The sequence below is a fragment of the Odocoileus virginianus genome, chromosome 22 (assembly GCF_023699985.2).
Source record: "Odocoileus virginianus isolate 20LAN1187 ecotype Illinois chromosome 22, Ovbor_1.2, whole genome shotgun sequence".
Classification (NCBI taxonomy): Eukaryota; Metazoa; Chordata; class Mammalia; order Artiodactyla; family Cervidae; genus Odocoileus; species Odocoileus virginianus.
In genome coordinates, this window is record NC_069695.1 from 22,217,310 (window position 1) to 22,233,505 (window position 16,196).

General features: G+C 39.0%; 1 non-coding gene across 1 annotated transcript; it reads left to right on the forward strand.

Moving 5' to 3' along the window:
- The first annotated feature begins 5,517 nt into the window (after window positions 1–5,517).
- Window positions 5,518–5,624, forward strand: LOC139030481 (U6 spliceosomal RNA). Its single transcript, XR_011482846.1, has one exon. It is a non-coding gene; the product is annotated as a U6 spliceosomal RNA (small nuclear RNA).
- Window positions 5,625–16,196: the final 10,572 nt, after the last annotated feature.

Below are 16,196 nucleotides of genomic sequence, written 5' to 3' on the forward strand. Positions count from 1 at the left end.
TTGAGTTTTCTTTCCCTATCCTATGCCCAGTAGAGGGCTTGTCCTCCACAGTTCACTCTGCAAGACCAACAGAACTGAGCAGAAGAGGATATTCTGACATCCATTTGACAGTGAAGGCAATGAAAGTACAATGAGAGATTAAGTGGACTGAGACTCAGTTTTTTGAGAGGATGGAAGGGAAAAGTCTGGAACATCCCAAGATATATCTAGAAGAACAGAAGGGCACTGAGGACACCTACAGGGAACAAGTTAAAGAGAAAATGAAAAAGAGGAAGAAGAGTTAGGGAACAGTGAACAGCTTCCATGCAGGACGGCCCTCAAGGTTTAGGCAAAGGGTCTTGGTTTGTAGGATGCAAGAGAACATTGCTAGATGTATGTGATGAAGCTAGAGCTGAATTTCTTCCCAACTCAGGGTGGCTTGAAATTACCTGGACCATTCAGTAGAGAACTGCTTAAACTTTCATCTGGGCTGATAGGTATAGCTTTCATCCAGGCTTATTAGGGAAGGCAGGAAGGCACTATCTCAGCTAGAAAAGGTGACAAACTCTTGCTGTTGTCATCTAATCAGCTTCCTCTCTGAAGGCCGCTGAACAACAAGGTGTATCAACCACAGAATGGGACTCTACAAGACAGCCAGCAAAACTGCCTCCCCTGCGGCCTCATGCTCCCAAAGGAAAGAACTCCTTGTGATTTGGTATTTGTGACTTCATACCACATTTATTTGTTTACGTGTCTGCCTCCCCAAACTTATAGAAGTTCTATTTCCTCTTGCTGTCACACCCAGCCATTTGTCCATAATAGTTATTGGCAGTGACACTACCATTATATAACTTATAACTGGTTGGTTAGGTTCATTACCTAACCAACATCCACATCCTCCTTTCTTTCCTAACAGAGGGCTGACTTTATTCAGGTAACTCCAGAGGGCATCTTGATTCATTTCTAAGCCAATCAATGTATTGTATTCCCCGAGATGACTATTATGGGCTTGGGGTCAGAATGTAACCAAAGTTGGTACAATCAGATTAAAGGAAAAGACTTGTATTCTATGCTTGGGATGGGGAAGGGAAGTGTCCCTTTCTCTTTATTTTGCTAGACATGCACCAGGAAATACACGGCTTACTGACAGGTAGCCATCTTGGAATCACAAGGGACATCATGCTTCAGATCAAGAAAACACTGAAGAAGGCAGAGAACAGACAAGAAGACACTCTGGACATTGTCGTCACCACTGAGCTCATGACCTCATCTTGCCTGTGCCCTGGCAGATCTCTGGGCTCCCAGTTACGTAGACAGTATTGTGTTATGTTTTGACTCAGTTTGAGTCACAGCTTTCAATACTTGACTATAAAATTACAAATGAATTTTTTAATTGAATAACAGTTAAATTGAACAGCAGTTATTTACACATATTTAATCATACTTTTACAGAGTTGTGCTTTTTTTAAAAAAAAGTAAATGTCACAACAAAGGAGCTGTGGGAGCTTGGGAGTTGGACAGATCACACAGGCTTGAATGGAGAAAACATTAAACACTAGACTCTTAGGTATAGAAAAGATAGACGGCAAACACAGGGATTGGGTTTTAAGAGACAAGATTTAAGATCCTACAATGATGAGATGGAAAAACAGGAATGGACTGGGATACTGGACAGAGAACCAAGACAAGGATTTAAGCACAGAGACTAAAGGCAAACTTAGTTACAGATCTTGGGCTACAAGTAAATGGCTCTGATAGATGTTTTGCAAGACATACTTCCTTGAAATAAAATATGATACCAAGACAGTTTTCATTATTCAAGTGATATTTGAGAAGCTGCCCTGTGCCAGGGAAGATGCTAGATGCTAGAAATAGAATGGTGAGCAAGAACAAAGCCCCTACCCTCATGGATCTATCATCTAGCAAGGAGGTAGGCATCAAAGTTTTAAAATGTAAAATGACATCAGAAATGTGAAATTAAGGAGAGCTACCCACTTCTGGGAGAATATTTAAGCTGGGGATTGACTTGAGCTGATGGGATGGTGGTTAAGACAGGTTTCTCTAAGGTAGACACTGTTGAGCAGAATTAAGATCCATCGGCAGGAATTAACTAGGTAAAGACAGGAGAGAAAAGAGCATGTGCAAATACACTGGGACAGAAGGAAACAAGGATGCTTGAGTGAGACTCGAAAGAGCCTACTGTTACTGAAGAGGAAGAGTGAAAGGGAGCATGGTAGGCGAAGAAGCTAAAGAAGTAGTTAGACAAGCTGGCAACCCTGAGTCATGTAGATCATGATCTTTATCCTAGAGGCAATAAAATCCACTGGAGCTTTCTTAGCAAACTGGATTGTCCATTAAGATTTGTGTCTTGAAGTGATAATCGCAGGTTAGCAAAGGACACATTCAGTTGAGCAGAACAAGGTAGGAAGCAATTACAGTCACCTAGGAAACATATGATGTCTAGAGTACTAGCAGTGAGTGAAATGGTGAAAAGTAGATGGTATGAAATATATTTGGGTGGTAAAAAGGGTATTACGTAGGCATTATAGAGCAAGAATGAAGGAAGACCAATTCCTAGTGAAAGAGAAGAAAATGGAGCCATTCTTTGCAAGAGGGTGCACAGGGCATAGGCCAGTGGGGTTGAGTTTATTTTTTGTCTTTAATGGATTATGAGTTCATCAGTGGTACCAACTTGAATGTCAAGATCTGGAAGCATGTAGTACCTCCTCTCATCATAGAATAAAATCTGATTATTGCAGTTATAAGCATAATAATTTCCCCAGACTGAAATGTTCACTCATGATGGAACTCAAGTTACCAAGTCATACATACACTCACCTCCAAGCTGACATGTTCCCTCCATTTATTCAACTCTCTTTTCTTCCACTTTGCTTGTTGTCCCCTGATCTCTTTTTGAAACTTCTTGGGAGGCATTAGTGAAAAGCTCTAGCTCTGGAATCAGACCGAGTTTGAGTTTCATCTCTACCAGTGTGTGAGCACAAGTAAATTTCTCTCTGAGCCTCATTCTCCCATTTATCTATAAGGTAGATTAAAGTGTCTGTCATAGGGTTATTTCTTGAATCTAAGGAAATAAAATAAGATGTTTAGTGCAGTGATGACACACACCAAATCTTAGCTATATTTATTCCAAAGAGCAAAACAAGCTATCCTGTAACTGGTACCTATTCATTCACATTGGTGCATGAATGGCTTATCAGAAAAGCACAAGATAACTCTTACAGGGTAATGAAGCTCTTGAGAATCATCCCATTTTTACTACTGTTCTCATATAGCATGACTTCCTGCTCCCACACATTGTTATTGAGTAAGAGATGGACTACAGGGATCATTATACAATTGGTTTCTATTAGCGTGTGGTCAACTCAAATCTTTTTTATATAAATAGATGTTAAGCCGGGCTTCCCTGATGGCTCAGTGGGTAAAAAAAAAAATCTACCTGCAATGCAAGAGACACAGGAGACATGGGTTTAACCCCTGGGTTGGGAAGATCCCCTGGAGGAGGAAAATGGTGACCCACTCCAGTATCCTTGCCTGAAAAAATCCCATGGACAGAGGAGCCTGGTGGGCCACAGTCCTAAGGTCGCAAAAAGTTAGACACAACTGAGTGACTATACATGCACACAGAAGTGAAGCTGACTCAGTTCGTAATATTCATTTACAACTGAATTGGGAATTTATTTTTTTTTCCATTTATTTTTATTAGTTGGAGGCTAATTACTTTACAACATTGCAGTGGTTTTTGTCATACATTGAAATGAATTAGCCATGGATTTACATGTATTCCCCATCCCAGTCCCCCCTCCCACCTCCCTCTCCACCCGATCCCTCTGGGTCTTCCCAGTGCACCAGGCCCAAGCACTTGTCTCATGCATCCCAAATGCAAACATTTAAAAACAAACTTGTTAAATATCTCCTTGCTTAAAGAATATGTTCACAAGGACCCTGAGATGATCCACATGACAGACTGAACTGAAGTTTTTGTAGAGTTAAAAATTCTCATAAGTTTTCAAAGCAGGCACTAAATTTATATTAACTGCCCTCTAGAGAGGGTTGCTTTTGTCTAATGCCATGATATCAGCATATCACCACAGACGGCAGCTTGAACAAATGTAAGAACATGGATCTCTTCAGCTATTATTGGATTCTGTATAATCCACCCCCATGGAGTTTGTATATGATCATTTCAATTCATGTGGAAAAGAAAGTTCTAAATCAGTCATGTTTGCTGACATCAGAAAACAAGCCATTTTTAGAAAAAATTCCTCTAAGCACAGATATTTGTGGAAAGGTTCCTCTTCAGGTGGTAATTTTGACTAACATTTCTGACTTTGTGCTCTGTTAGCCAAGAAATATGCATCAAGTGTCATTTTATCTTCCAACATCTGATTAAAAGTATCCACTCCAGATAGATAGCAAAAGTCTGAACTGCATTGGGAGTTCTGTAGCTGGTTGCACATTAGAATCACCTGAAGAACTTTTTAAAAACATAAATGTCCAGGTCTCACCCTAGATGGGTTTTGTCAGAATCTCTGTGGTGGTTTTTAAAAATCTCTCCAAGGCATTCTAATTTGAATTGAAATTAGGTGGCCTCTGAGGTCCCTTTTGTTGTTGTTGTTTAGTTGCTCAGTCTTGTCTGACTCTTTGCAACCCATGGACTGTAGCCCACCAGGCTCCTTTGTCCATGGGATTTCCCAGGCAAGAATACAGGAGAAGGTTGCCATTTCCTTCTCCAGGGAATTTTCCCAACACAGGGTTCAAACTCTTGCCTCCTACTTGGCAGGGGGATTCTTTGCCACTGCCCACAGGCAAAAATTACTGGAGGCCATAGACAAAAATTATTGAAGCCCAAACTATGAAACGTTGCAACAGAGAATCCTAAATTCAATCAGTATGTCCCAATAATTTTCACATTGCCTCTCAGAAGTCACACAGATCTTCCTAACACAGCTGTCCACTAAAGTTTTCAGAAATACACTAAGAATACACTAAGCGGAAAACATGCATATTGAAGAGGACCAGGATGAAGGGCACTGATGGCAGTATCACACTTTGAAATGCATCAGAAACAGGAGTGATGTATGGATAGATGATGTAGCAAAGTGACAAAATGTAGAACCTGGAAGGAGAGTCTGTATGTGCTCACTCACAATTCTTTCAATGTCTCAGCGTGTTTGATTTTTTTACTAAAGTATAGCTTTTGACCTGTGGTGCTGGAGAAGACTCGAGAGTCCCTTGGACTTCAGAAGACTTCAGGAGATCAAACTTCAGGAGATCAAACCAGTCAATACTAAAGGAAATCAACCCTGACTATTCAGGACTGATGCTGAAGCTGAAGCTCCAATACTTTGGCCACCTGATGCAAAGAGCTGACTCATTGGAAAAGACGCCGATGCTGGGAAAGACTGAAGGCAAAAGGAGAAGAGGGCAGCAGGGGATAAGATGGTTGGATGGTATCACTGACTCAACGGACATGAGTTTGAGCAAACTCCAGGAGATAGTGAAGAATAGGAAAGCCTGGTGCTCGCTTCGGCAGCACATATACTAAAATTGACACGATACAGAGAAGATTAGCATGGCCCCTGCGCAAGGATGACACACAAATTCATGAAGTGTTCCATATTTTTACTAAACAGACATTTCTCCAAAGAAGAAATACAGATGGCTAACAAACACATGAAAAGATGCTCAACATTGCTCATTATCAGAGAAATGCAAATCAAAACCACAATGAGGTATCACTACACGCCAGTCAGGATGGCTGCTATCCAAAAGTCTACAAGCAATAAATGCTGGAGAGGGTGTGGAGAAAAGGGAACCCTCTTACACTGTTGGTGGGAATGCAAACTAGTACAGCCACTGTGGAGAACAGTGTGGAGATTTCTTAAAAAACTGGAAATAGAACTGCCATATGACCCAGCAATCCCACTTCTGGGCATACACACCAAGGAAACCAGATCTGAAAGAGACACGTGCACCCCAATGTTCATCACAGCACTGTTTATAATAGCCAGGACATGGAAGCAACCTAGATGCCCATCAGCAGACGAATGGATGAGGAAGCTGTGGTACCTATACACAATGGAATATTACTCAGCCATTAAAAAGAATTCATTTGAATCCATTCTAATGAGATGGATGAAACTGGAGCCCATTATACAGAGCGAAGTAAGCCAGAAAGTTAAACACCAATACAGTATACTAACGCATATATATGGAATTTAAAAAGATGGTAACAATAACCTTATATGCAGGACAGAAAAAGAGACACATATATATAGAACAGACTTTTGGACTCTGTGGGAGAAGGCGAAGAGTGGGATGATCAGAGAGAATAGCATTGAAACATGTATATATCAAGTGTGAAACAGATCGCCGGCCCAGGCTGGATGCATGAGACAAGTGCTCAGGGCTGGTGCACTGGGAAGACCCAGAGGGATGGGATGGAGAGGGAGGTGGGAGGGGGGATTGGGATGGGGAACACATGTAAATCCATGGCTGATTCATGTCAATGTATGGCAAAACCCACTGCAATATCGTAAAGTAATTAGCCTCCAACTAATAAAAATTAAAAAAAAAAAAAAGAATAGGAAGGCCTGGTGTGCTACAGTCCAAGGGGTTGCAAAAAGATGGACATGACTTAGCAGCTGAACAACAATAGTTGATTGTATATTATATTACTTTCTGGTGTATAACACAGTGATTTGATATTTGTACAGATTATATTCCATTTAAAGTTATTATAAATTAATGGCTATATTTTAAATAAAATATTGGTGTGGGGGGAGAATGTCCCAGAGAAATATCTGGATGCATCTCACAGGCATAATGATAAGTGGAGGAAGCCAAAAAGCCAAAGAGTACATATTTTACAACGCCAGTTACATAAAGGTCAGGAATAGTGAAATAATCTGTGGGAACATAAGCCCGAGTAGTGGAAACCTCAGGAAAATATTGATTGAGAAAGGTCATTAGAAATCCTTCTGCACTGCTGGAAGTGTTCTGCATCTTGATTATTTCTTGTTTTATTTTTGGATGCCTGGAGATAGATAAGTAGATAGATAGAAAGCCTTAAGCTGTGCATTATACAGCAGTAGGTTGCATCTTGATTTTTTATGAAAAAGCTTTAAAAAATTTACCAACAAAAAGTAGTCCTATGAGCTTGCTGAATTCCTTTTAATAACTCAGTGTTATTCATATGGTATTAACTTGCACCCTGGATCAAAGAACCACTTAACCAATTGTAGAATTGTAACTCCTACAGATTTTGCCCAGAATCCTTCTTTTCCACCATAAAGGTCTAGGCTTGGGAGACCAAGGTGAACTTAACAGGCTGTTGATCAGCCTCTCTTGAGACCTAAATAAAGATCATTCCAGAGCTAAATAAACTCAGTTTAGAAAGTCTAAATGAAGAAGGAAAGGAAGGCAAAGGCAAAAGGAGAAACAAAGAGTCCACCACAGTAGTCAGTGGCTGTTCATTCTTTTGTGTTAGTTGTCCTTTAGCCTTTGTGCAGAAAGAACAGAAAGTCTTCTTGGTCTTTTCCTTCATTTTTCAACTTAATGTTTCCCCAGCTCCTCCCCAGGGAAATCAGATGGGACAGGATGAAACAACAATCAGGCAAGCTGCAGAGGGGGTGACAAGAAAGGAGCACCCTTTCCCATCAGTATTTTTCACCTAAAAATTACAGTGATTATATGTAAATCCTAAACGGCAGGCAAATCAGATCACTTTTTACTGACTTATTTATCATTCTGAGATTTTGTGATGATGAAACAGAAGAGAAAACACAACACAGGGAGGCGGAAAGTATGATATATGATGTTCATAACAACCAACAGAGAGAAGGATCTCTTGAAAATCCAAAACCAGTTATTGGACACAAACTGTGTAAAACACATAAACAATGTGTGAATCTCTGACAATCACTATAAAAGAGGTTAATCACCTCTTGAAATCTTCAGAACTCTATGTAGCCTCAAACTTTTTTCACCCAAATCTTAAGCAACTTGAAGACCAGGATACTTTTGTCCTTTAAAGCAAAACTCCAAATCAATCTGCAGGCAAAAAATTTTTTTGTATTTTCCCATTCCTTAGGGAAAGAGAGAAGTTAATGAAAGTTCTTAATTCTTTGCCTGAATGCTAAAAAGATTCTGAAAGTATTTTGACTTGAGGGGAGAAATCCTCTGGAGGGAAACTTGATATTTGCACCAAAGAAAAAAGATGAATATTGTCAATCTCTCCCCAATTCTGCTTTATTCAGCTTCTTGCTTTTCAACATGCAAAGTATGATCTCAGATTGTCTGCTATGAAAACTTCCCCAAAATTCCACAATAGTCAGTGTGGTTGTTAGACCCTGAATCAAGCTGAAGAGAGCTGAGCTGTCAGCTGTCAGACTAGACAAATAAGATGACAAACCAAAATGAAAGTGTTACAACAGTCAGGCCTTTAATCACTTACTGCGACGCTATTAGCAAGAGGCCGGATCAAAGTGTCAGGTCCTCCTGTTCCATCTTCCCCCCAGAACATCACCACTGGTCAGTCACCAGTTGAGGGTCAGGTAAATCAGCACAGATGGGGTCATTTCATTGCCAAAGGAGCCCCAAACAAAAGGTTCCTGCAACTTCAGGGATCAGAGGATAAGGGAAAGGAAGTGGGACGTGCCAGGCATGGAAAAGTACTAAGAACTGAGTCAGAACGGAGGAAAGTCTCTTGAAGGTCTTCCCCTGCCTTCACCATAAAGAAATCTCTGCTGAAGGCCACAGTAAAGAGGTCTCCATGGCTGCCAGCCATTTTGTTCATCTCCCACACTGGCCTTTAGGTTGTAGAAGAAATTAACTGTCACAAAGTTTGGAAAGAAAAGAAAAAATACATTCATATATATATATATATATATATATATATATATATATATGATAAATTTTTCACAAGTACAAAAAACCTGCACTAAAAATATATCATTTCCTTAGACGTTAAACCTAAGGAGAGAAAATAATGAAAATAAGAGCATAAATGAATGAAATGAATTTGAAAAAATTAGAACAAATGTGTAAGATGGACAGTCATCAAAGTTAAAATTTGGTTCTTTGAAAAATGGTAATATTCAGCAATCACTAAAATTAATCAAGGAAGAAAATGAGAAAAAATAAATTAGTGATATCAGGAATAAAAAAGGGACAACATCACAGATCTACAGACATGAAAAGATAATACAGACAGGAAAACTAACAAAAGATGAGAGGATTAGTATTGCCAATAAATTTGACAATTTGTATGAAAGAAAAATTTCGCCAAAAATACATTTTATCAATGCTATCAGAAGAAAGAGGAAAATCTGAAAAGTGTGACATTCACTAATAAAATCGAACTCATGATATAAACCCACACACATACACTGTGAATTCTTCCAGAGATTCAAGGAACAAAACACAAATTTAGCAAAAGTTCTCCCACAGAATAGAAACATGAGAAACACTTTCTAATTATTTTTCTAATGACAATAAAATGTTTATTCAAAATTTTTTTGTTCAGATTTTAATATTGTTACTGCACTTATTTTTTTTTTAGTTTTTACAGTGTTGTATTGGTTTCTGACATACAACAACATGAATCAACCATAATTGTATGTACATCCCCTCTTTCCCTAGTCTCTGGCCCCTCCTCCCATCCCATCCCTCCAGATCAATACAGAGCACCAGGCTGGCTCCCTGTGCTACACAGCAACTTCTTACCAGCTATGCATCTTCCAAAATGTTTTTTAATTGCAGATCTAAATATGAAAAGTAAAAAAAATAATAAACTTTTAACAGAGACATATATCATCACTTTGGAGGAAAAGACTTCTTAAAGAAGATATAGAAAACACTAAAGCATAAGAGAAAAACTGACATTTTGAAGTATAAAAGTTGAGAATTTCTATTCATGAAAAAGTACCACTAGGAGAAAGAAAACCAACAGGCAAACTCAGATATTCACAATGCTTACTACTGTCACCATACTCATATTCAAAATACCTAGAGAACTTCTACAAGTTAATAAACAAAAGGCAAACAAGCCAATGGGGAAAATGGTCACATCACAAAAGAGGGTGTCTACATGGCTTATAAGCATATGACAAGGTTCCCAACATCATTAGTCATCAAGGAAATGCAAATTAAAATCTCAGAAAGAACACTTGCCAGAAGCTAAAAGGATAGAATGAGATAGCACTCACAAAAAGACAAAAATAGAAAACACTTTGGCATTGTTGAGGAGGCAATCAGAACTCTATGGGTGGGAATATAAGTTGGTACATCTATAGAAAACTATTCATCCAGAAAGCTTGAACATGGGCCGTTTCTATAACCCAGAAATTCTACTCCTGGCTATGTGTTCAGCTGAAATGCACGTTATATTCACCAAAAGCTGTGTTACAGAATATGTATAACAACATCTCTCACAATAGGTAAACATCCACTAGCAATAAAATGGATAAAGAGTGGCATGTCCTTATATTGTAATGCAGCAACAGAAATGGACATTCTACAAATATTCTGAACAATATGGATGAATCACGCAAAGAAAATGCTCAGTAAAATAAGCTAGACCCCAAAGAGTATATATAGTGACTATCTATATGAAGTATAAAAACATATGAAACTAACCTGTATTGTTAAAATCAAGGTGGAAGCTACTCTAGGAAAAGTCCTGAGGAAGGACTGGAGGAGTCTTCAGGGTGTCAATAGTGTTCTATCTGGATACAGGTTACACAGATATGTTTCGTTTATGAGAATTTCACACGCTGCACACCTAAGATATGTGCACATTTCTGTGTATTATATCCAAAGGAAGAGTAAAAAGAAGAAACTGCCTAAATATTTCAAAGATAGGATCTATTAGTATTTGAGTGTGTGTGTGCTCAGTCATGTCCAACTCTTTGAAACCCCATGGACTGTAGCCTTCCAGGCTCCTCTGTCTGTGGAATTTTCCAGGCAAGAATACTGGAGTGGATTGCCATTTCCTCCTCCAGGCGATCTTTACCACCCAGGAATCAAACCTGCATCTCCTGCATCTCCCGCCGTGGCTTTACCACTAGCGCCACCTGGGAAGCCCATAAGGATTCAAAAGGCGTCACATAAACTTGGACTAACGGTTGCCTTTAGGGAAAAAAAAAAAGAACTGGGAAAACAAAGACAATTAGGATGGGATTAATTTATTTTTTTAACCACAAATTTTTCTGTATTATTTAAAATTTTATCTCTTGTACATATTTCAACTTAACAAAAATTTTAAGCACACCATAAGCAACATTAAATCATGTTGCTAAAGTAAATGCCACCAAGGTCAGTAAGCACATGAGAAGATGCTCTATTTCATTAGTCATCAAAGAAATGCAAATTAAAACCACAACAGGATGCTGCACAACCACTAAAATAACTAAAACTAACAAGACTGAAAATAACAAATATTGGCAAGAAGGATGCCATGCAACAGAATCCTAGTTCTGCTTTGGGAGTGGAAAATGGTTCAAACACTTTGGGAAAACATTTCAGTGTCTTCTAAATCTAAATCTACATCTACTACCTGCCCAATAACTTCACTCCTAGGTGTTTACACTAATGAAACACAAACATGCATCCATTCAAAGACTTAATCATAGCAGCTTTATTCATAATAACCAAAAACTTCAAGGAAACAATTTGAATGCCTCTCAATAAGTGAACAGATATACAAATTGTGGTATATCCATATGAGAGAATACCACTCAAAAATAAAAAGGAACAGATTACTGGTATTCAAACAAATGCAGGTGAATCTCAAAAGCATTATGCTCAGTGAAAAAAGTCAACTCAAAATAGTGAAAGTTTTTAAATGATAACATCCAGAGCAGGATTAGTTAAAAAAATTAGATATTTGTATCACTGCCCATCAAACATAATTGATGTGGTTACTAAAGACAATGTATTAATGTATATCATTAAGTCTTAAAAATACCATATTTTTGATCCAGTAGTTTTTATTTTAGACAACTATCTTAGAGAAAAAATAAAATATTCAGACAAATATACATATAGAATGTCATTGAAAATACTTTTAAGTTGCATATGATTTACATGTCCAACAATAAAAGAGTGATCAAATATGACATACTCAGGACTACTTTGGAAAGGTTTTAATGGGATGGGAAAATATTAATTGTAAATGTTACATGAAGATAGCAGGATTCTCACCTTAGCATGCATAGTATGATTCTCAAGATATATTTCTTCTCAAGGAAACTCCTCACCTGAACCAACTGGTTAATCATTCAACCCAAGTCCATATATTTTTGTAAAACTCAAGGCACAAGTGATAGTTGAACTTCATTAGACTTTACCCTGAAAACAACTGCGGAGCAAGTCAAATATTGATGGTCATTTCTTCCAATTGAGAAAGTGGTGAGTACAGATAGGCTGGGGCCCTGCCACCCTCTTCCCTGCCTGTCACAGCATCCTCTGGAATAGCTGGCTGTGTATACTCAGTTTTCTCCAAACAGTCAAGGGAAGACAGAGTTTCAACACAGAATGCACTCGTCTCAAATCAGCAGTCTTCTATTTAGAAGTCGTGAGCCCTCACTAGAAAACTGTCACTACTTAGCAAGAATAAGAAGCATTCAAATACATGAAAAGCAATCTACCTGTTCACTCCTTCTCTATAGAAAGTATAGGAACAATTAAAGGAAAATTGTGTCATTTGTCATGGGTGTAACATGCTGAGAGCTCCAAGTCTGAGGAACACAAAGTATATTTCATATACCTTCCGAACTTACCCATTACCCAACTGCTTACCATGACACGGCATATCTGTGTGAGGTATGTCATGCTATGTTATTATTCCAGACTAAGAAATAAATTTAAGCTCTGATGAACTGGAAGAGGCAATCTGCCTGTCCTGACTATTCAAATATATAAACAACAGTGTGAAATTACTGAAGAAAGAGATGCTTTTGCCAACTTTACATTGCCCAACATTACTGACGGTGAAATGGAGAACAAGATCCAAATTAAAGACCTAATTGATGTGGAACAAGATGCTTCCAAAGAAGGAAACAAAATGTAGATTTTAAAACAGAACTGCTGTGGCAACAAAAGGTTGGCACAGAGTTTTCACGTTGTGTCCTAACTCTTGTAGAAGGATGCATAGAACATGACATTCTGAAACACACAGAGGCACAGCAATTAGGGAATGTGATCCCAGCCTGATGAGTCTATCTTTGTTACAGCAATCAGCACACTGCTCACTTGACCTGTGCATCTTTGGATTCCAGTGCTCAGCACGGAGTAAGCATGAACTATATGTGCTGAGTGATGATTACATGAATGAAATGAAATCAGTGAATGACAGGCCCAGGTCTAACTTGAAAAGCCTTTGGTGTGAGGCTCTCAGCTTTATCCTAGTGAAGATCCATTTCCAGAAGTTAGTTGTGTTTGGCCAGAACTAACTGGCCAAATGGTTCTGTTTACCATTCCCCTATTAGGTCAACAGGGCTGATTATGCACACAGTTCAGTTCAGTCGCTCAGTCATGTCCAACTCTTTGTGACCCCATGGACTTCAGCACACCAGGCCTCCCTGTCCATCACCAACTTCCAGAGTTTACCCAAATTCATCTCCATTGAGTTGCTGATGCCATCCAACCATCTCATCCTGTTGTACCCTTCTCTTCTCTCTTTCAATCCTTCCCAGCATTATGGTCTTTCCCAGTGAGTCAGCTCTTCACATCAGGTGGTCAAAGTAATGGAGTTTCAGCTTCAACATCAGTCCTTCCAATAAACACTCAGGATTGATCTCCTTTAGGATGGGCTGGTTGGATCCCCTTGAGTCCAAGGGACTCTCAAGAGTCTTCTCCAACACCACAGTTCAAAAGCATCAATTCTTCGGTGCTCAGCTTTCTTTATAGTCCAACTCTCACATCCATACATAACTACTGGAAAAACCATAGCCTTGACTAGACGGACCTTTGTTGACAAAGTAATATGTCTGCTTTTTAATATGCTGTCTAGGTTGGTCATAGCTTTTCTTCCAAGGAGCCAGCATCTTTTAATTTCATGGCTGCAATCACCATCTGCAGTGATTTGGAGCCAAAAAAAAATAAAGTCAGTCACTGTTTCCATTGTTTCCCCATCTATTTGACATGAAGTTATGGGACCAGATTCCATGATCTTAGTTTTCTGAATGTTGAGCTTTAAGCCAACTTTTTCACTCTCCTCCTTCACCTTCATCAAGAGGCTCTTTAGTTCTTCTCCACTTTTTACTGTAAGGGTGGTGTCATCTGCATATCTGAGGTTATTGATATTTCTTCCGGCAATCTTGATTCCAGCTTGTGCTTCTTCCAGCCCAGCATTTCTCATGATGTACTCTGCATGTAAGTTAAATAAGCAGGGTGACAATATACAGCCTTGACATACTCCTTTTCCTATTTGGAACCAGTCTGTTGCTCCATGTCCAGGTCTAACTGTTGCTTCCTGACCTGCATACAGGTTTCTCAAGAGGCAGATCAGGTGGTCTGGTATTCCCACCTCTTTCACAATTTTCCACAGTTTATTGTGATCCACACAAAGGCTTTGGCATAGTCAATAAAGCAGAAATACATGTTTTTCTGGAACTCTCTTGCTTTTTCGATGATCCAATGGATGTTGGCAATTTGATCTCTGGTTCCTCTGTCTTTTCTAAATCCAGCTTGAACATCTGGAAGTTCACAGTTTACATACTGCTGAAGCCTGGCTTGGAGAAAGTTGAGAATTACTTTGCTAGCATGTGAGATGAGTGCAATTGTACGGTAGTTCGAGCATTCTTTGGGATTGCCTTTCTTAGGGATTGGAATGAAAACTGACCTTTTCCAGTCCTATAGCCACTGCTGAGTTTTCCAAATTTGCTGGCATATTGAGTGTGGCACTTTCATAGAATCATCTTTTAGGATTTGAAATAGACTCAACTGGAATTCCATCACCTCCACTAGCTTTGTTCGTAGTGATGCTTCCTAAGGTCCACTTGACTTTGCATTCCAGGATGTCTGGCTCTAGGTAAGTGATCACACCATCATGATTACCTGGGTCGTGAAGATCTTTTTTGTACAGTTGTTCTGTGTATTCTCGTCACCTCTGCTTAGTATCTTCTGCTTCTGTTAGGTCCCTACCATTTCTGTCCTTTATTGAGCCCATGTTTGCATGAAATATTCCCTTGGTATCTCTAATTTTCTTGAAGAGATCTCTAGTCTTTTCCATTGCATTTTTTTACCTATTTCCTTGCACTGATCACTGAGGAACGCTTCCTTATCTCTCCTTGCTAGTCTTTGGAACTCTGCATTCAAATGGATGTATCTTTCCTTTTCTCCTTTGCTTTTTGCTTCTCTTCTTTTCACAGCTATTTGTAAGGCCTCCTCAGACAGCCATTTTGCTTTTTTGCATTTCTTTTTCTTGGGGATGGTCTTGATTTCTGTCTCCTGTACAGTGTCATGAACTTCTGTCCATAGTTCATCAGGCACTCTGTCTATCAGATCTAGTCCCTTAAATCTATTTCTCACTTCCCCTGTATAATAATAAGGGATTTGATTTAGGTCATACCTGAATGGTCTAGTGGTTTTCCCTACTTTCTTCAATTTAAGTCTGAATTTGGCAATAAGGAGTTCATGATCTCAGCCACAGTCAGCTCCCAGTCTTATTCTTGCTGACTGTATAGAGCTTCTCCATCTTTGGCTGTAAAGAATATAACCAATCTGATTTTGGTGTTGACCATCTGGTGATGTCCATGTGTAGAGTCTTCTCTGGTGTTGTTGGAAAAGGGTGTTTGCTATGACCAGTGCATTCTCTTGACAAAACTCTATTAACCTTTGCCCTGCTTCATTCTTTACTCCAAGGCCAAATTTTCCTGTTACTCCAAGTGTTTCTTGACTTCCTACTTTTGCATTCCAGTCCCCTATAATGAAAAGGACATCTTTTTGGGGTGTTAGTTCTAGAAAGTCTTGTAGGTCTTCATAGAACCATTCAACTTCAGCTTCTTCAGCATTACTGGTCAGGGCATAGCCTTGGATTACTGTGATATTGAATGGTTTGCCTTGGAAATGAACAGAGATCATTCTGCCAAATTTCATGGACAAAGATTGCAACCTCTCAATTGACTAGTTCAACACAGGCACTCATTTAGAATCATTAAAATTCCCTACCTTATTAAAATATCAATGACATT